This window comes from Coffea arabica, chromosome 2c (assembly GCF_036785885.1).
Source record: "Coffea arabica cultivar ET-39 chromosome 2c, Coffea Arabica ET-39 HiFi, whole genome shotgun sequence".
NCBI classification, from domain to species: domain Eukaryota; kingdom Viridiplantae; phylum Streptophyta; class Magnoliopsida; order Gentianales; family Rubiaceae; genus Coffea; species Coffea arabica.
In genome coordinates, this window is record NC_092312.1 from 51531904 (window position 1) to 51553599 (window position 21696).

General features: G+C 35.6%; 1 long non-coding RNA gene across 1 annotated transcript; it reads right to left on the minus strand.

Annotated features, from left to right (window-relative positions):
• Positions 1 to 11862: 11862 nt before the first annotated feature.
• On the minus strand, positions 11863 to 13267 carry LOC140035981 (uncharacterized). The gene is made up of 3 exons (XR_011839876.1): positions 13188 to 13267; positions 12589 to 12647; positions 11863 to 11993 (listed from the first exon to the last, which is right to left on the minus strand). It is a non-coding gene; the product is annotated as an uncharacterized lncRNA (long non-coding RNA).
• Between the last annotated feature and the right edge of the window lie 8429 nt (positions 13268 to 21696).

Consider the following 21696-nt stretch of genomic DNA (forward strand, 5'->3'; position numbering starts at 1 on the left):
GATCAGACGTCCGATAATCATTGCGCAACTTCGGACGCATGAAGAATTCCATCACCAGATGTCCGAAGGAAATAAGACATTCCCCCTAACTCACTGACCTCGATCGAATGCAAGTATCGGATGTCCGATAGGATCATTCAAACTCAACGAAAGCTGTCGGACGCTCACAAAAATAATACCGGACGTCCTATAGAATTGAGATATTCCTTCTAACTCATTGTTTGCTTTCGGACGCAAACACCAGACATCCAATAGAATTGAAAAAGATTTTTCAAATTCATCCTGCTATTGGACGCATGTTTCGGATGTACCGGACGTCCGATACTCCCAACGGCTAGTTGACTCTTTAGCTACTTTCTATCCGTTGGAAGCATTAATGAAGCACTTTCTTGGTCTCCTTTAAATAAAGTATGGTCAGAAATTTCAAGCAACTTTTGCACACTAAAGATACAAAAGATATAGAGTAGTTTTAGTGAGAAAACACTCTCTAAGGAAGATTTGTAGTTTTGGTGGTGTGAAGTTCATTGTAAGCTTTTCATTTGTGAGTGAATATTTCAATAGTGTAGTTCTATGAGGGTTGTCCTAAGGGATAGTAAAACTTCCTAGCTTGACCAAGTGGAGATTGGGGCAAGGAGGAAGTGAACCTTCCTTTGTACACAAGATTAGTTGTATTTATCAATTTGAAGAAACTTGTTTGAATTGATCTACAAGTTCAAGAGGAGCTTGATAGTCAATTGGTTTGCAATTCTTCCCTTCTTATTTATTTATTGTTATTTTGTGATCTTTAAATTTCTTATATCTTTTACTTCTCTTAAGTGATATTATTGATTCATTGATTGATTCATTGCGTGATCACTTAGAAAAGAGGATAAATTTCATATTGAGCAAAAAGTGCCCATAACTTGATTATTTTATAATCAACCTAATTCACCCCCCACTTAGATTGTCTTCGGGCCTTACAAAGGAAAGAAAGCTCCACCCCATCTTGTTCATTCTTGCTCCATTTCACTTCTAACTTTGCAACCCACTTCAAAACCACTTGGAGATTAGCTTGAGCTTGGAAGAGGACATCATTTAGTGGAAATTTCTTGGAGTTTTTGTGGTGAAATTTCTGGTCTCTTCAAGAACTAAGAAGGTAACTAACAACTCTTGCAATCATTCCATTTTTCTTCAAGAATTAAACTTAGATTTCATGGGTTTGGTAGCCCAAAGCTTGAACTAGGTAGAGGACTTGAGGAAATTTTTTTTCTTGCTTTAAATGTTAGGCTAGCGGTCTTGTGGTGGCCTATAGGTAGTTAGTTTGAGGTGCAATTAGTTGATTGTGGTTATTTATATGTTATTTGAGGTGAACATGGTTAGAAAGTGAAGGAAAAATCGAAGGAAGTTGGTGCATGAAACTAGCCGAAAATTTGTCCTTGTTGCTCATTGATTATTTTGAATTTTTGGTACTTGTTTTACTGTTAAATTGGTTGATAAATGTTGTATATTGTGTATAGAAATTGTCTACCAAAAATTATTTGATTTGGTTAAGCAAAACTTGAAATTTCAGAATTGGAAGAAATCTGGAAAACGTGTTCTGGCTATCCAAACAGTGTGCTTTGATCGAACATATCTCTCTGTACAAAGGTCAAAATCGAGTGCCATTTATGGCATTTGAAACTAGACATTTGTAGCTTTCTAACGGTATAAAAATCACCCTCTAGTTCGAACTGAGTGAGCCGTAGTGGTTCCGCAAAATTTACTATCCTATTCTGATGGTTTGTTTGAGAGAAAGGTAGAAGCTGCATCTTGTGGCTCTATTTTCTCTCACTTGTGAACTGATTTTGAAAATGACTTGCTCTGATGAAGTGTAGCTTTTGAATCTAGTTTTCAACTCCACCAACCATTCTCAATTTCAAGTTGTATTGAGTGAGATATGGTTCAATTTCCAAACTGTGACAAAGCTGGAAATCTAGAAATCCTTCTCTTTTTACTAGCCGAATGGTTATGTTTGGTTTGGGACGTTTTGTTTCGAAAATTTTGGGGTCAATTACCTATCAATTGCTTATTAGATGTTATAAGACCTTGATTTCACAAATGAACTGATGTTTCTGCTGCCACCCACACACAATGCATCTTTCCCCTATCCAAAAGCAATTTTGTTTCTGCTGCCGCCCATGGCAAGATTTGCTAAGTTCTCCTGCAACAACCAAATCATGAAGTTATAACGATAAAATCTTAGTATATATTCCATTGCAGTTAGCTATAGACCTCGGCACCAATACATGGAAACTGGAAATGGGTCAGGAGACATTGATTGATCCCAAAGCAAACAAGATAAACTCGACAACTTTAAAACTTGTAATATTCATACAAAATCTTAACCCACATTTTTCCCTCTTAAGAGGAGCATGATAAATATTTTGTCTATTATTAAGTATCAAAGAAAAGTGATCTAAAGCATCTTATAAGTTGTAAAGTTAGAGCAACTTGCATGGTAACTCATAATTTCACCAAAAGTAGATAAATTGGATATTCTACTATTTCCAAAAAATTGAAGTTAAAGGAATTCAGTATGCAATCTATTGCAATATGGTCATCCATGTATATCACCCAAAGGAAGGAATTGGAAATAAGTTAACTGGCAACAAATGATCCTAATCCAAAAAATAAATTCGACAAGTTCTAACTCCAAAATATCCCAATATTAGACTCATTCTGTTGTCGTAAAGTGAAACATTGAAATAGCAACTATATTATTATTTTTTTTATAGGGGGACCATGGAAGGGGCATAACACAAAGTCAATGGAATGATCCTAAAATGCAAAAACAAAGTGGAAACTTATTCATCATAGGGAGGACTCTTTTTATTATGTTAAAACAATACTCCATTCCAAAAGTCAGAGGCATTGACATGTAAGCCATATTGCATAGTTGATTTTATCCCCGAAGAAGCTTGAGATATCCTCATCTAAGAATGTGTTTTCTAGATCTAAAATTTAAAATCTTTTGTGACTGAAAATTTTTAAATTTAAGGTTTGATAGCTCAATTCTTCGTTTAGCATATGATAATAAGTATTAAGAAACTATAAAATCATGAAGGAATATTTCTAAACTTATGATGCGAATACGGGTGTGCAGCAACTTCAATCTTGGGTCAAGAATCCTTTGGTTAACATTGGTGGTCCAATGACAAGATTAAGATCCAAGAAGGTGAAGGAAGCTTTACAAGCCTTGATCATTCACCATACAAGCAAGGAGCAAGCTAAGTTTGAAGATTTGATGGACCATGAAGTTACCTTGTTCACTTGTACGTTTGAAGTGAAAGAATGATCTCATACTTGTTAGCTTAGTTGGTAGTTGTCTTATGTTATTCTTGGTTTTGATGATCACAAAAGTTCTTTGAAATGTTTATACAGACCAAGAAAGTGAACACTTTGATCAGGCCTGATGGAACAAAGAAAGCATTTGTTCACTACGATGCTTTGGATGTGGCAAACAAGATTGGAATAATATAAACAAATTTAGTCATTGTTTTGTTCCGATCAAAGATACTGTCTTTTAAGTATGTCAATTTTGTTATTCTCGGTACTTTGAAATGTTTATCTAACCTTCTCCAAATATAAGTGTTTTTGCCTATCAAAGAATCAGGTACGAATATGTCATGAAATGCAAAACAACCAAAAGAAGAAGCAAAAACAGGACAATCATGTCGGACGGCCGAAAGGAATCTGTCGGACATCCGAAAGGATAAAGAACATCAAGAAGGAAGCTCTGTCGGACGCTCGTAAGGAAGCATCGGACGTCTGGAAGGATTGGACGCTTGCCATCGGACGCACATCAACCGCATCGGACGTCCGAAAAATTCCAAGATGACTTGCCAACTCTCTGCCTACGATCGGACGCTGTGCTGTCGGACGAAACAAACGCATCGGACGTCCGAACTTCAACTTGGCTGTCATCGGACGATTGGTTCGGACGATGATTTGATCGTCGGACGTCCGACAGCCCCAACGGCTAGTTGACTCTTCAGCTGCCTTCTATCCGTTGGAAGCATTGATGAAGCTCATTTCTGGTTCCCTTTAAAATCAAACTGGTCTGAACGAAGTAGGGACTTTTGCACACTTTGTTTACAAGATCTCAAGAGATATTTTAGCTAGAAAATAGTCTCCAAAGTGAGATTTGTTCTCTAAGTGGTGTGAATTTCTGGTTAGCTTTTCTCTTGTGGTTGAAAGTTTCTTTAGTGTAGCTTTGTTGAGGGTTATCTGAGTGTTTGTAAAACTTCTTAGCTTGACTAAGTGAGGCTTAGGGCAAGGAGGAAGTGCTCCCTCCATTGTACATCTAGTTGATCATCTTTCATCAAAGAGAAGTTGCTCAACCTTGTGATTGGTCTTCAGGTTTGAGGAAAGCTTGGTAGACAATTGGTTTGATTTCCTATTTTACTTTTTGTTTAATAAAATTCTCATTGATTATCTATACTTGTTTTTCTGATCAATATTGCTATTGTCTTCTAATCTACTTAGTTGATCATTACTAGAAAAGAAGGTAAATTTTTATTAAAGAAAAAGTGCATAAATTTGGTTAAGATTTTAATCAACCCAATTCACCCCCCCTCTTGGTTGTCTTTGGGACTTACATCTTAAGACTGCCTAGTTTAGTAGTTGTTAGTCGTTGAGTATTTTATTACTTATTGGGCCTTATCGGGAAGCCTTAAAGAGCTGGCTCTTTATGCGAACCGAATTCCTATTCCAGGTTTATTTGGGCCGGATTTGCCCTAGTTTTAGCCTATAAAAGGCACCTATTGTATGAGTGAAAGACTGATTATTACAACCAGAAATCGTGAGGAATTTTCCTTCAAGTTCTTAATCGAACTTACTCTTGAATTCTTGAGTTCATTGCTTAGGATTCAAATCTGACTTTATCGATTAGCTTGTTCCCTAATCGTGGTGTCTCTTCATCCATCATTATTTGCTTAAGGTTGCTGAATGCCTTTGTGTGTCAGAGGTCTTGAGTTCATGAGAAGAATCGAGTTCAATTTTCATTGGGAGAAACGATCCAACTCTGATAATTACAAGGTTGGGAGGGTCTAGGAGGGTCTTCCCCTAGGGTTGCTTATCAACTTATAAAAGCAAAACCAAGGTTTGTATAGAAAGCTTTTATAGGGAAATTTTCTATGCTATAATAATCGAAGCTTAAAATTTGACACTTAATAATTGCTAATGTTTTTCAGACTTCGGAAACACAGAACAAATGCAATTGATCATAAAAAAGTCCTATACTTCTAATCTTCAATTGAGAAAGAAAAAGAAAAACACAGAAGAGAATGAACTGTATCAAGACCTATATGTGAGAACCCGTATTTTCCCTAATAATTTTCTTAGGGTTTTCCCATTTAAAGGCGTCATTTTTTGCATTTTCTGGCTTAGGAAAATTCTCCTGGTAAATTTTATGAGCAATTATAGTTTTTAGATAATTTTTCTAGTATTGGAGAGTTTTTGAAAAATTAAGGATAAATAACGGACGTGGGACCCACTAGTGCGAAAAGTTCGGAAAAATTCGGCCAATTAGGTTAAATTCCGGATACTGTGTAAAATTTATCGGGTGTTAAGAGATAAGTAGATAGTGAGATTTGATTGATGTGAGAGGAAAAAGAAAGATAAGATTGCATTTCTGAAGGTGACAAGTGTCACCACTACATTGGTTTTGACTTAAGAGTTACTATTCACTTTTTTTGACTTTTGACCCATTTGAATTAAATATCTTCAAAAATCACTAAAAATTCACCATTTCTCCTCCTTGATGGCCGGCCCTCTCTCTTGCAAGAAGGAAGAAAACTCTTCAACATTTCAAGCTTCCAACTAGCTCAATCTTCCAAAATCAATCACATAAATTAGTTTCTACTCCATACAATCTTGCCTTTTTGTGTTAGTGGTGAGTTTGGTGAAGTTTTTGGAAGAGCTGAGGTGGTCTACAACTCCTCTTCTCTTGTTTCCTAGGTAAGTGATGGTTGAACATCCTACTACACCTAATGATGCTTAAATTGTGCCTAATGGTAGTGATAGTGAAGCCTTTTGTGGTTTATTTCTTGATTTGAAGTGATTTAGTGAAGTTTTTATTTTATTGGTGAATTTTCTGGTTTAATATGAATGTGATGTTGTGGTCATCTATGATGGTTGATGATGAGGGGGAATGACTCTAGTAGGTGTGAATTAGTGATAATTGCAACCAATTTTGGGTTTGGATTGAAAAATGAAAAGTTAGGGTTCATAAACCCCTAATTCTGTCCGGTTTTGGATCATAGGGTTAGAGGCCGAATTGGACTTTGCTCAAAACATGAACGTTGTAGGTATTGATGAGTTTGAAGTGCCTGCAAAATTTCAGGTCATTTGGATTAGTGTACAGTGAGATATATCAATTTTACTGTTGCTGTTCTGGGTTGATCAGAATGCGAAAACTGCACTAGTAATTGGCCATTTTGACTGGAATTGGTTTGGATTTTGTTGTTGGTGTCTTCTGATGAAATGTAGCTGAATGTCTTAGCTATCATATTCCCTTGGAATCAATGCATTTGGACTTGTATAGACTGAGTTGTACTGATTACAGCATTGTGTGATTTGTAAACCTGTTTTTGGTGGTTCTGGTGTAGTATTTGGCATATTTAACCTAGTTGTGCTAGGATTTGGATTGAGTGGCCTTCTATATTGTTGTAGCCCTGTTTCGTATTCGAAACGGTGGGTCTTACACCCCCATCCGATAATTGTAGTGGACTCTGTGCCATTACCGCAAAAGTATGACGAAAACTGTTTTTTTGTTAAGGCCTAAGCTAATGCCATTTCTTAATTTCTGGTTACCTATGATGCTTATTTATGCATATGAAACCCTATTAGGGTTATAATTGGTATGGCTATATGACTCGTTATCGAGTCTCATTGCATTTGTTTGCATGTTCTAGGAAGTGACGTTGGTGCACGATGTTCGTTTAACGGCGGTGCATGAAGTATCACTTACGTGATTGGTGAGTATACTACTCACTTAAATGTTACAATGTGGCTTTGTTATATGTGAAATTGATGCCTTGAAGGCTTATTTGGCTATTGGAAGTGATTGAGGTGAGGGTGTACTTGACCGCCCTCACCCCCTTGTGATTTCATTCATGACTGCTTACTGTTTTACTGAAATACTGCACTTGTTATATGAGATACTGAATTCCATTCATGGAAAACTGATTTGGTGTCGTTTGGACGAATGTCCAACGGCTTTACTGTATCACTGAGCTCAACCCCGTTTGGTAGTCAATTGGATCGAGCCGGCGAGGGCTTGGTCGTGAAAATTGTCATGCCACGGGGACTGTACTGGGGAATCTTGTAGTAATGAGACTCTTGATTCCGGTATACTCGAGTATTACCAAAAGTTTCTGATTGGAGTGCGGGCCCGGTTGGGGTATGTTTGGTGGAAGGAATGGAGTGAAGTGAGGTCTACGGTCGGGTATTCTTAAACATTGACGGAGGGTCAATGAGATTGGATCAAGAATGTAAGCGTGGAAATGGGCTCTTGAGAGCCGTCCGTATCCTTTTACCGATTTGTTTTACTTCTTAATTGTGTACTTAAAATGAAAGATTATGCTTATGTGATCTTTGTTGCTTATGTGGTAGTAACTCACTGGGTTTAAGCTCATTCCGTTCCATTTGTTTTCCTTACAGGAAAATGATCACTTTTGGAAAGGTTGTACTAGCAAGTTGAGCTCATGTAAATGTATATTTTGAATAGCTCCTTGAGGGTGAAAACCCTAAGTGTTTGGTTTCAACCAATGGTTGGCTTGTAAGTGGCTAGTTGCACATGTATGAACTTTTGGATATTTTGGTATGCCGTTTTGGCTTGTAAATGTTGAATTTTAATGTTTATATATGTTTGGTTGGATTTCGGAGCGATACGCATTTCAAACGGAGAAGGAAAAATTTTGGCTACTCTCGGCCTAGTATCTGGATTCTGACGTGGCCGGTACTGTTCATCATCGGCTTCGATTTTCATTTTTTTTATTTGTTTTTATTTGTGATTTTGACTTGTTTACACGCGTGGGTATGTTCCGGAACGTATTAGATCGACGTGAACTGATCCGTAGTCCTGGCGAGAGCTGAGCAGACAGTCCGCTAGCCCCTTTGGTTCGCCTTAGGGGAAAGTGGGGCTGTTACACTATACCTCAAGATGAATGTATGCTAATCAAAGCCAATTCGTGCTTACGTGAAACCAAAGCTTTCTTTAAGCAGTATTAGGCTTTCTTAACTTTGAAAAGAACTGCTCAGTGCTGTATCCAATGCTGCCCAACTGATTATATCCTCTGCAAGGCCCATTGTAGTCTACAAAATCCAATTTAGTAAAATCACCTGTCAAGATTGTCGCATTAAGTTTCTACTCAGAAAAAAGATTCATGTAAATAAGTCAAAAATAGAGTATAACAAAGTTTCATGTATTCATGTTAAAAGCAAGAAATGGAAGTTTTGAGCCAATCCCATAAGCCAGTCTGAATGAATTGCTTGGGGATGGTAACATCTCCTATAAACATGGAACTACTAATATTGCTTGACGCCAAAATGCACTACTCCAATTACATCAAACAGATAAAATAGTGATACAAAGTAATAAGGCTAACAGAAACCAATAGTAATATAAAGTAATTTAAAAGCTTCCATTTCAGTGAACGTTTTCAAGAACAAGATGAAGCTTTTCTTTTGATATACAATCTGGAAATTGCAAATGCTGATTAATCAGAATGGAAATATTCAAATCAAGAATAATTATAGCAGTTCTTAGTTGAAGTCCCAATTAGTTAGAGAAAAGTCCTTTCAGTGGTATATTTTGTGACGGCCCCACCTCTCCCTAGGGCGTACCCCAGGGTTCGGCGGGTCGCCTGCCCAACTCTCGCTGGGACTCAGTCACTCACTACAGTTCTCAAGCAAATTATAATGTAAATCTCAAATATACATCAGATGTTCCACAAATTTACAAATCATAAGCGAAGCGTCCACGCTTCCGCTGCGCCACTCTGATCCTTGATACCAGCTATAATACAGGAGGAATTCCAAATCTAAACTGTACAAAATATATGCCATCCAGTCACGTGAACAAGTACTACAAGTCCTTCCTTCGCCACGAGCCCTGTGGAGGGGAATAAAATATTTTTGGGGTGAGCTAGAAGCTCAGCGAGTAACCAGAAAATCAGTAATCAAATCGGTTTAACAATATTTCTTTTCAATGATGTCATAAATCAATGATGTCATAAATCAAATGATAAGTCCAGAAACGATTACAACATTTACAAAACATTAAATATGGAGTATCAATAATTCAAGAAACATGTACAATGGAAAGCGATAGTAACATTCATGAAAAGGATACGTTCATTTTTTTTTAAATAATCCCTCGTTCATCTTTTTATTCGTTCATCTTTTTTTTTTCCGGACGTTGGCCGGTCTCCACCCATCCGGACGTAGCCGGACTACAAGGTAATACTCGAGTATACCAAATTCACCCAGGGTCACCATATCGCCCGACCGAGTCCGCTTCTAGCTCGAGTCGATCGGTAACGAAGGGCAGTGCCCAATTCAGCCAAACGGCTTACATTCATGCGCAACTAGCATTTAATCATTAAATCCTTGAAAATTGCACAGTTATTTAGGTCGAGTGCGATGAAGTACACACTCGCCTAGAAAGCTCGTTTTGGAAATCATTCAAAGCACTTAACACGTTATCAATCAATAATACAAGTCATGAAATCAAGAAAATATAGCACATAAGGAACACTCACATGCAAGCACGCATGATATGCAAGAAAACAGTTCAAAAGTAACTTTGGAAACAGTTTAAAGGTAAATAATGCAAGAAAACGGTACAAAAGTAACTTTGGAAACAGCTCCAAAAGTAAATAATGCAGGAAACGGTTCATAAATAACTTCAGAAATAGTTTGAGGTCACTCACCTCCACGGCTCAGAAATCATCCATCATATAACATTGCCTTGCTCAAATCCAAGTCTTAGATCACAAACTCAATGCAAACAAGTCCCTTCAAAGTTCGGACAGCACTTCCCCTGAATTTGCTAACTTTTCCAGCCATCATGGCTTCATTATTTCCTCAGCCAGTCCCAAAGGTACACACACAACAACAAGTTCATCCAATAGCCATTCAGCAAGCTCCAAGTAGTACAAAGACAAGTCAAGTTAGGAAAAAGTCTGGAAATGAATGTTAAGCTCAAAACCAGAAAAACAGGTTTTGACGTTATTTTGCGGTAATAGTACCAAAGGCACTATGATTGTCGGATGAAGGTACAAGACCCACCGTTTTGAAGCTAAGAGATAGGGCTACAATATTACAGAAGGTCACTCAACCCAGTTTCGAGCATAACCAGGTCAAAAACACAAGAAACTACACCAGAATCACAAAAACAGCTTCACAGAATGCATTCTAGCGGAAACATCATAACTCAGGCTCTCCAAGTCCAAATCCAGAAATTCCAAAACCAGCTGAAAGCTAAGAAACAGGGATAAATTTCATCATAAGGCCTCAACATCCAATTCGGAAGCAATTCCGGCCAAAACAACCAATTACAGTCGCAAATCCCAATTTCGGGTAAACCAGAACAGCAATACTAATTTCGACTTTTCTCACACTACGCTACTCCGATTGACCTGAAATTTTGTAGGCACCTCTAAAATGTCATTCCCTACAACTTTAATGTTTTAAGAAAAGGCCAATTCGGCCTCTATCTAGGACCTAAAAATTCGGACAGAATGTTCATCACAAAACCCTCACTTTTCAATTTTTGGTCCAAAACAGAAATTGGTTGCAATTAATCACTTTTTCCACCTCCTAGAGTCATTAAACATCATTTTCAATCATCATATATAACCACACAACCATGTTCATATTAAAACAGAAAAATCCACAATAATTATAAAATTTCACCAATTCAACCAAAATCAAGATATAATCCATAAAACCATCTCTTTAGCCATCACAAGTTACTAATTCACCATTATTGGAAACAAACAATGAATCTTTACACACCATACCTTGATACCTCACAAAAGATAGTAGCTTAGTGGTTCCTTCTCCAAAATAACTCCACCAAGACCTTGGAATCTCCTTAGTAACCAACTTTTATGGAGTGATTTGCAATTCCATCGGTTAAAACTCAAGATTGAAATAAGAAATTGGAGTGAAAGATGAAGGTTTTTCTCTCTCTCTTGCTCTCCAAGTTTCAGCCATGAGAAGGAAGAAATGGCTTGATTTTTGGTCAAATTTTGGTTTTAGTAAAGTTAAGGTAAGATGGTCAAAAGTCCAAAAGTGAATAGGATAGTGACACTTGTCACCTTTAGGTGTAAAACTTATCTTTTTGTCTCTCCAATACAAATATCTTAACACTTTGTAAAATAATATCACTTAATACAAAATTCCTACAAGTTGTCAAAAATATAATGCATTTACCGCACTAGCGGGTCCCACGTCCAAAATACGCTCTTAATTTCTCAAAAACTAACCGATACTAGAAAAAATCATTTTAAAACTATTTTTGCTCATAAACTTTATTTGGGGAATTTTTCTAATCAAGAAAATGTAGAAAAGGCGGGCGTTAAAAAAATAAACCCTAGAAAATTAGAAAATTTCCGGGTTCTCAAACTCATTTTTTTCGGGGCGTCACATATTTGCACTCTAAAACAATGTCAATATGATTGTTTAGAAATTTACAGATGTTTATTGAACTTGAAACAATATTTCAAAATCAATATCTAGCATTGTAGCATAAGAAACACATAAGATGTCCAACCTTTGAAAGTCCTCCAATCCCAAGTGCAATATCCATAGCAAATAAACCTGTAGACACAACTGGAACTTGTTTGACAGGGGCAGAGCAGCCAAGCCACATGATAGAACCTTTTTCCAAATGATGCAGTGATCTGGTACATTGCCTGCTTGAGTGCCAAATCTTTCTTTGACATCTGACTTGGATTTTCTTCTACCTTTCATAGAAAAATGACTTATGTTCATAATGAACTAATGAAGCCAAAAAAAAATTGATATTTACTGCAGAAAGAGCAAAAAGTAAGTACTCTTAAGCAGGAATAACACAATCCCAGCCAAATGTAAAACATATCAAACTCAACAAATTTCAGCAAAAGAGCTATTCTTAAAGGAACTCATCTAATTCAAAGAATCACATGGGGGAAAAAGGGTCGAGTGATTGTTACATTAAGGATGATACACTCAATGTTAAAATACTCCAAGAGGGAGGTACAAGGCCAAAATATGGCAATAAACTTGCATACTTGGGTGCTTTATAATTTTTTAGTGAACAGAAAACTCCAAAATATGGATAAAAACATGCAACTGTCACGTTAAATAAACATGATGTCTGAAGCATTCAAACACTAAGCAAATATATGTATTAGTCTTAACTGGTCCTAGCAAGGGGTTAAAGCCTAAAAAGATAGACTTCATACGCAAAAGTTTTTTACTTTATCTATTTTTGAAACCCATCAAAATGATCACCAAAAAAAGAAGGTATGAAGACCAAATGCAGGCCAGTTCAGCAGGAAAATAAACTTCGGGGGGCACCTTTTGGAGGAAAAGTAGGAGAGCTGAGTGGATGCCCCTAACAAGCCTTTCCTATAAGTCTGCATCAACAAACAACAAATTCATGTCATGACTCATGAAGAAAGTGGGAAACAAAATAAAAAAAGAAAAGCAGTACTAATTGAAAAACGATGTCAGAAAACGAATCAAACAAAAGACTTTTTCTTTATACAGTATGCAAGTTCAATAATTTAAAAAAAAAAGGACCAACTTCTGCAAGCTAGCAAAGTGAAGCATTTGACTTTCCTAATTGATAGGAAATTATAGTATAATCATTTATTCGCAACTTCCAACTGCTAATAACAAGTATGAGCACTATATTACACCTATAACTTCAAAAAAATAGTACAAACAAGACATAGGTAGGTAGTGTAAAAACATTGAAACTCAACAAAGCTGTGGAAAACATATTTGAGAAAAGGCTGGAAATTTAAAAAAAAAAGCTTCAAATTTCTACAACGGGCCATTACCTATCATTAATCCTAACCAAATTGTTCTCCAAAAATACAAATAAAATAAGAACAAAATCTTCCCTATTTGACGTGACCTTTCTTGTATTTCTGGTTTGGTAGGGAAATTACCTGAGAGAGAGGTTGCAGAAACAGAGCGCATCTCAGAGAAGAAGCATTTCGGAGAAGCCTCGCCATCATATTCAAATGCTTCCACCAAACCCAAAAATGTCATTGACCAAAAAGAAAATTAAAAAAAAGATAGTATAGGAAAAAATAAATAAATCATAGAAATTAAGCACTTTATATTGGAAATTTTCTTTTTGCCTCATATTGTTCAGTTTCTTGCATAGAAATAAATCTTTGAAAGGTCCTTTAGTAATGCATTAATACTTTCGCACATCCCAATTCAAAGGGCTTCTATGCATTCTAAAAAGAAAAAAGAAGATACGCATATAGGAAAATAAACAGAGGGGACAAAGGGAGATGTTGTAGATTTTTTTTTAAGATGAAGAACAACCACATCAAAGAAAAGTCACTCAATTTGAAAAGGGTAAGATAAATAAGGAACAACAATATAAAAAAATAATCTGATTTTAACGGAGGATCAAGGACAGCAAAGGAGAACAAATTTGGGAAAAACAAAGAAAAGCCCTAAACCAAAGTCCCAAAAATATGTTATAAATCTAGGAAAATTAAAGAAAAGCCCTAAAGCAAAGTCACAAACCTTGAGCTCGAAATAATGTTGGCCACACACTTCGGAGGATTCTAGCCCCAGCTTCTCAGATCTCTATCTCCTTCTTTTAATCTAATTTTTTATTTTCTCCTTCTTTGGCGTTGAAACTAAGAGTAAAGAAGCTGCAAACTTACAAGAAAATAAGCAAAGAGCGAGGAGACTTTAAGCGTACTGGAAATTTTGGCATTATAATCTTGGAAAGGAAAGGTAGGAGAGAAGAAGTGGCGGCAGCGAGGTTTTGGAAAGGAAAGCCAGGAGAGAAATGTGTTTTGTATAGCTAACCCTAAGCCGATAGCCCGCGCATCACGCCAAAAAAAAAAATACTGAAGACATGCTTATAGCACATGACGATGACGCTGGAGCACCGAGACGAACCAATTTAGATAAGTCACATGAGCAACATGTGATGACGACAAAAAGTGAACAGTAACCCTCTTTGGTGCATTGTATGTTATGTTGAAAATCAAGGTCGGAAATAGACTATGCAAAAAATCGAGTGGAGAAATGTATTTTGGTGAAATTTTATGACCAAAGAAGTCGCCGACGGTGGTAAGGAAGAAGAAAAGGGAGGAAGAAGATTAAAAAACAAGAGAAAGAAAAGAAGATGAGCTTTTTATTTTGGACTTGCATTTTATTATTTGTTGGGCTTGTGACTGGGTTTTGGAGTTAACTCCAATGTTTCCATTATATTTAAGTTTTGTGTAAATCTCAATTGGGTTTGTTATTTTTTATGGAATAGCCTGCATTTTTCTTTTGAGCTGGAATAACCCAGCTCAAATACTTAAAAAACTGGTGCTCCAGTTTTGTTTCTTCATATTTTGCCCAAATCAGAAAAGAGTTTTTGCAATTTGGTCCCTGATCTTTTAAGTAATTTTATTATAGCTCAAAAATTTTAATTTCTTTCATTTAGGTCCTCAATTTAATTATACTTTGTCCCCTAAACTTTATTTTGATTTAATTTGGACCCCTAATCTTTTGAAAATTTCATTTTAACCTCAAAAACTTTCTAATTTTTACAATTTAGTCCCAATATTTTTTTTATTTCTCAATTATAATTGTTCGCTCCTTTTGATTGTTAATTGTGCTTCTATTGCAAGCATTTAAATTGTAAATTTTGAGTATTTTGAGTTTGTTTACATTTTTTAATATAATAATGAGAATCTAGTTTTTTTTTATATTTTCAATAAAATTGGTGTTGTGATCCTTTTGTCAATTTTGATCATACATAGGGCAATCTTACCTCATTTAGTCATTACTTCGAAAGGGAGGTGCCCCTACTATCCTTTAACTTCTAATTACGTGATCTTATGTATGCCTATGTGCTTACATGTATTTATATGTTTGGAAAATTTGCCAAATTGGTCCCTAACATTTTTTTCAAAAAATTTTTTTTAGTCCCTAACATTTAAAATCATCCAGAATAGTCCCTAACATATAAATGATGAGCCTGTTTGGTCCTGATGCTCGTATTTGCTCATTTCTCCGACTAAAAGTAGCATGTCCCTCTCATGTGGGCATAATTTTAATGACAAAACTGGAAAGTACACTTCATTTTCCTCTAAAAGCAAAAGTGCACGAGACCACCACCCTTTTTCACCTTTCCCCTTCAATTACAACAACAATTCTCACACTTAACATTAAGTTTGTTTTGGAGAGGTCAGATGCATAAGTGCAACGCTATTCTCTGGAAAGCCCATTGGCTCAATCATTCCTTCGACCTTCTCAGCCGCAACCACTGCAAAATCGAAAAGCATATGATTAATGATAGCAGAAACATTTTCCCCGCCCACCACCTTCTCCAATTCAGTGCAGTGTCCCAGACAGGAGTTTTCTCCATCAGCACCTGCAAGTGGGCTTCCGTATCCATCACCGATTTCTCGCCGCTATGAATATTAGAGTTCTCTCCACCAATCTTTTCCTCCAAAACCTCCACGTTTAGCCCCGCCACTAGAACTTCCTCTGCTTCCAATCTCTCTCCACCACCAACCACCTCGGCCTCCACTTTGGCTTCCACATCAACATCCACCGCCACCACTCTATACATGACCTCCGCCCCTTCGAGTCTACCTTCTAAGGAGGCCTCCACCTCCTATGCCACCACCTGGCTCAGCAATTCGATAGCTAGCGCCAACAGTTTGCTCTCTTTAAATGGCACATTTGAGCTATCTGAATTAGGAACAAATTCACATTGTTCAGCGTCATTAATTTCTGCTTCACAAATCAATTTTTTCTCTTCGATTATCTGCTTTTCACTAGCTTGCTCAGGCGAGGGTTTATTTATATTGGACGAAAATGTTTCTCCATCGTCTTCCATAGGAAACGATTTTAGAACCCTAACCCTAGATTTTAGTATATACAGGTCTATTTTCTTTTTTATCCATGTACATACGCTTTCCAGTTTTGCCCTTAAAATTATGCCCACATGAGAGAGACGTGCTACTTTTAGTCGGAGAAATGAGTAAATACGAGCATTAGCACCAAACTGGCTCATAATTTATCTGTTAAGGACTATTCTAGATGATTTTAAATGTTAGGGACTATTCTAGATGATTTTAAATGTTAGGGACTAAAAAAGTTTTTTTTTAAAATGTTATGGACCAATTTGGCAAATTTTTCTATATGTTTTCTTTTATTTATTTATTTAAATTTCTATTCAACTTTTATGGGTGTTAGTTTAAATTTTGTAATGATTTGGAGGGTATTTAAATATCTCAAGATGTAATAGATAGGTAATATTTTTTTTATTTTTACAAAAATTGTAATTAGATAGACCAATGTAATAGATAAGATAGATAGATTTATTCTGTTACATTTCCCCATTTTATATTGTAGTTAGGATAGATAGATTTATTTTATTATATTTTTCCATTTTAGATTGTAGTTAGATACTCCATTATAATATATAGGTTTTATGTGTTTATGTGTGTGACGACCCTACTTCCCCATAAGGCGTACTCAAGAATTTGGCGGACCGCTAGTCCAACTCTCACCAAGACTCACTATATTCAATACAATAAAATTATCAAAATAACCGTTCAAACCTCCAAAATAATATTTGACTGCTACAATACAATAAAAATTCAAACTTAATTACAAACTAAAAGCACATGTGCAAGAGGATTAGTACATACTAGTTCAAATTTATCCGCTTCGAACCTTCACTCCTGCAAGGAAAACAAATCTAAGGGGGTGAGCTATTGCCCAGTGAAGTTCCTCAAACAAACATCCAAGCAAAACACTATAGATACCAAAATTTCAGTTCTATTTAATTCCATTTTAATTTAATTTAATTTTATTTTTAGTTCGCAAAATGATAGTTAGCTATTTTAATTGAATTAGGTTCATCTTCTTTTAAAAAATAATCAACAAAACAAACGTTTTTTTGCATTAAATTTCTGAAAAAAGGAAAATTCTCACAAAAAATTATTTTTAATCTTTTCAAATTCAATTTCTTCCAAATAAAATGAAATTTTTGCAAGGCAATCTCAATTAAGAATTAACATTTTGTTTACCCTAAATTTGTTTTGAAAAACAAAAAAATAAAAAATGGAAAAACAAGATAGGTGGAAGGCATGCATAGTAGCTAAATGAGATAAGTGAGCATTAACCATGTGGTTTTGATATTTTGCACAACACATGCAAGAGGCTAGGTGGCAAGACAGGTGTAGGAAGATGAGGAAAAATCTGGAACAAGCAAGGAAAAAAGAAAGCTGCGGGCAAGAAACCAAAGGCAAAAAAGAAGGGAATGAAAAAGGGTTTCGGGGGTGGGAAAAAAAGAGAAAAAAAAAAAGAACCGAGAGAAGGAGAGATTGAGGGAGGGTAGCAGCTGAAGGAAACAAAGGAGGAAACAAGGGAGTAGGGGAGAATCTGGGGAAGCAAGAGAGGTAGAAAAAAACTACAGAGAGATAGAGGGAAACGAGAGGAAAACTGGAAAGAAAAGGAAGAGAGAAAGAGAGAAAGGAGAAAGGGGAAGAAAGAAAAGGAAAATTTGAGAGGAACAAGGAGGGAACAGGAGGGAAGGCAGCGGTGAACAAGGAACACAGAGGAAAGAGGGAGAAAATTGAGAGAGAGGAGGAAGAAAAAATTGCAGAAAATCTGGTCACGGGCTGATGAATCAGCCCTGTTTCTTGCTCATTTCTGTTCTCGATAGTACTTATTATGAGGAGGGTTTTCTTTCTGCACCTTCTCTGGATATCTGGCAACAACTTTCGTTCAGTAATTATCAATGAAAACACCTCTAAATCAACTAAAGTGGGACTCAAAGTCGCGGGTTCGTCTTCACTGCAATTTCTGCGACAAAGTTTCCTTGGCTTCGTTCCAGGAGTCTGTATGCAGTTTCTTGGGAGATTTCATGTTCGTTTGATTTCACCAACATTTGCAGGTAACTCTAGCTTTTCTTCCTGTCATTTTAACGCAATTTTGTAAAGATGAGTTCATCGCATGGGTTTCTTCCTTATGCACGCGCATGTTATTTCTTCTCTTTGTGGTTTCATCTCTGATACTTTAGAGAAACTCGTTTGGCTGATTCAAATACGTTCAAAAGGCTTCAGAGTAATTTGATATTTAATGATTCAATGAGTTGGCTAGAAAAACATTGACTTTAGGTGGAGCCAATTTCAATTTCTGCAAGTTTCGTTCTTTCTTTCTTTGCTGCGTTTTCATGTACAGATGCATCGTTAGGTCTTCTTGAAATGGTCAATCGTGTTTGGATGATGTTAATTAAATGGGTTGAAGTTTTGTTGGTTTTAGTTGATAAACTAGTGCGTTTTGCTTGAGTTTTGCATTTAATCTACCTGGTAGAATAAGGAAGAAGGTCGCAGAAGGAAAAATTGCAGAATAAAGAAACCAGCGATGAAGAAGAAAGCTTCTTCGTACCAGGCTTCATGATTTTTTTAAATTACACTGTAACCCCTAGTTTTCTAAGTAATTCTGATATGGCCCTGAAAATTGAAAAAATCAATCAATCTTGTCCCTTTAAAATGTTAATTTTCTTTAGCATGCTTTAATATGAATTTTGAACAGATTATGTGTGAGTTTTAGGATGAAATTTAAGGTTTAATAATTTTGATAAATTTATACTTTTGATTTGGGTTTTAGCAAAAGAATTAAAGAGTTTGGTGATTCTTTTTGTTGTTTAATTTTAGCAAGTGGGTTTTGATTTATTTTTATGAATTTTAGCATTGGGTTAGGTAGGCTTTATCTTTGAGCCCTTAATTTTATTTCTCTTTAATTTTTGACTCCCAAGTTTTGTAATAATAATAATTTAGCCCTAAAATTTTTTCAATGTTTACAATTAAGTCCTTGTTTATTTGATTTCTTAGATAGAAGTTACTTTTATTTTTTAATTATTGATTATATTCCATTTGAACGCCTAAATTGATAGATTTCATATTTATTTTCATTTTCTTATGATTTATTTGTCCAATAAATTGATGTCTTGACCATTTTCTCTGTTTTGGAGAGTAAATAAGAGAAATTTCGTTTCATTAGATCACCAATTCAAGACAGGTACACTCTACTCCTTTATTTTGATTTTACTTGATTCTATGTGAATTTATGTGTGTAATTGCATGTTTTTTGAATGTTTTTTTATTTTATTTTATTTTATTTATTTATTCACTTTATTTGTTTTTTAATATTTTTTTAATTTAATTTTTTATTATTTGAGAGGCATTTAAATGCCAAATTGTAATAGTTAGGGGATTTAAAACATGTATTTAGATAGAATATGTAATAGTTAGGTAGTTATTTAAATGCCAAATTACTCTACTCTTATTCTTTTCTCCCTTAGATTGTAGTTAGGGTTCCCAAATGTAATAGTTAAGTCTTTATTTGCTCTTATTTGTTTTGTGAGCTTGCATGCTTGTGTGTTTACGTGTTTACTTGCTTTTTTAGGGTCTTGCATCTAGATATCATGCTTACGTGCTATGTGCTCTATGTGATTTATATGTTTCTTGCTTTTACTATGTTTTATATGATTTATTTGATTATGATAAATGCATGATATCACCACACTAGTCCAACGCTAGTTGTGGCCTTTTTTCCGATTTCTCACTAGTCCAACGCTAGTGAAAACTTATAGACATGGGTTAGTCCAACGCTAGACCCTTAGGCTATTCCTGCGCATTAGATCATGCTTGTGTGACAAATCACTACATTTCATGCGTATTTCTCTGCTTTTTAGGATCCTTACCATTTTGCATGATATTTCCCTTATATATATCTCCTATCCCTATGTGTGACATATAACATTTAGACTTTTATTCCATTTAAGGAAATTAGGAATAGATTAGTGCATTTGCTTGATTAAATTAGGAAAATTACCCCTCGAATATGGGAGATGGACGAGTATGGTTTTCTAACCTTAGCACACTTGTATTCCCTCTATAAAAGGAAAAATTGAGTCACGAATCTTAGCCCCTGTACCCGTTATGTTGCATCCCTCTCTTTTAGGTCACGTATATTTGTATATTATAATTTTTCTATTTTTTTAAGTTTCATTGTTGCATATTCGTGACTTCTTTAAAAAATAACTTTTGGGCATCGTAATTAATGCGATTTGCACCAATTAAAATTCGAAAAGACATTTGACCCTTCTGATAGCCATTAGGTCTAGTTTTGCATTCATATAGTAACATCCAAATGTGATAAGTTTTATAGGTTAAACTAAGAAAATTTTCTGACTAAATTACGCAACTAGCTCTAGTTAGGTTGAAAGTGTATCTTGGATTTTATTTTTGCCTTTCCTTCCCTCAAACGTAACTCCTATACACTTTTCTCTCATTTTCGAAGATTTGGAGTCATTTAAAAAGGGTTTTCTCTACTTTTTATTTAAAATTCATTCTAGGTGACTTGGTACACCTTAACTCAATACCAAGTGGCGACTCCTATTTTTTTTATTAAAAATCCTTTTCAAACTATTATTTTAGGCCAAAATCTTTGCACTTTTTGAATCCCATTATAGGTCCTTATTCTCTAACAAATCAAAAACTCATTTTTCAATCAAAATTAATCAAAATTCATTTTATAAACCCGCAAATTTTATTTTTTCAAAAATGGGACGCGATAGCTTGGCGACTCCACTGGGGACTTTAGAGAGTCCGAGCATTTGATTTAGTCAATCCTTTTTTTTCTAAACTTTTTATATATCACATTTGGAGGTTTTAGGTTGCATTTTTTCCTTTTTAGGGTTTCTTGCATTTAACTCGCACAATCGTCTCGATATCCATGTATGTGATGAATAGTGTGTTTATTTTCTTTCATTCACTTATGTTTATCGCGCCTGCATTTTGGGGGGGTATAGCTTGTGACGACCCCATCTTCCCCTAGGGCTTACCCCAAGGTTTAGTGGACTGTCTGACCAACTCTCGCCAAGACTCACTCACTCACTTCAAGAAAATAGGTTGCAACCTCAAAAGTAAAAGAATTAACAGTTCCCAAGTTTGGAACGTATAAATATATTCATTTCTATTTCAATCATCCATACAATCCCAAATATATCAAAAGATATGAGTTCCAGATACATTCAGCCCTAAATGAGCACTAGCGCGAGTACAATCGCAAAAATTTCAAAAACTAGACTATGCCAGACTGTACCAGTCTCACACCTCGCTTGTACCCCCTGTAAGGAAAACAAATCTAATAGAGCAAGTTAAAACTCAGTCAGGTTCCAAATAGTAAGTTGACCATTAATTAAAAGTGAAAATATCAAAGTAGCAAAGTAGCAAGCATAACAAGTCAAGAAAATGAGTAATAACACTTCAAATAGCAAATATCAAATGAGCAAGTGTAAAGTTTTTAAAAAGAAACAATAACACGATCAGTAATAATCATTTCAAAGTATAGGATATGGATGGCTCTCAGGAGCCAAATTCCCGTTGATTCACCAGAGTTTGAGCAAGTAGT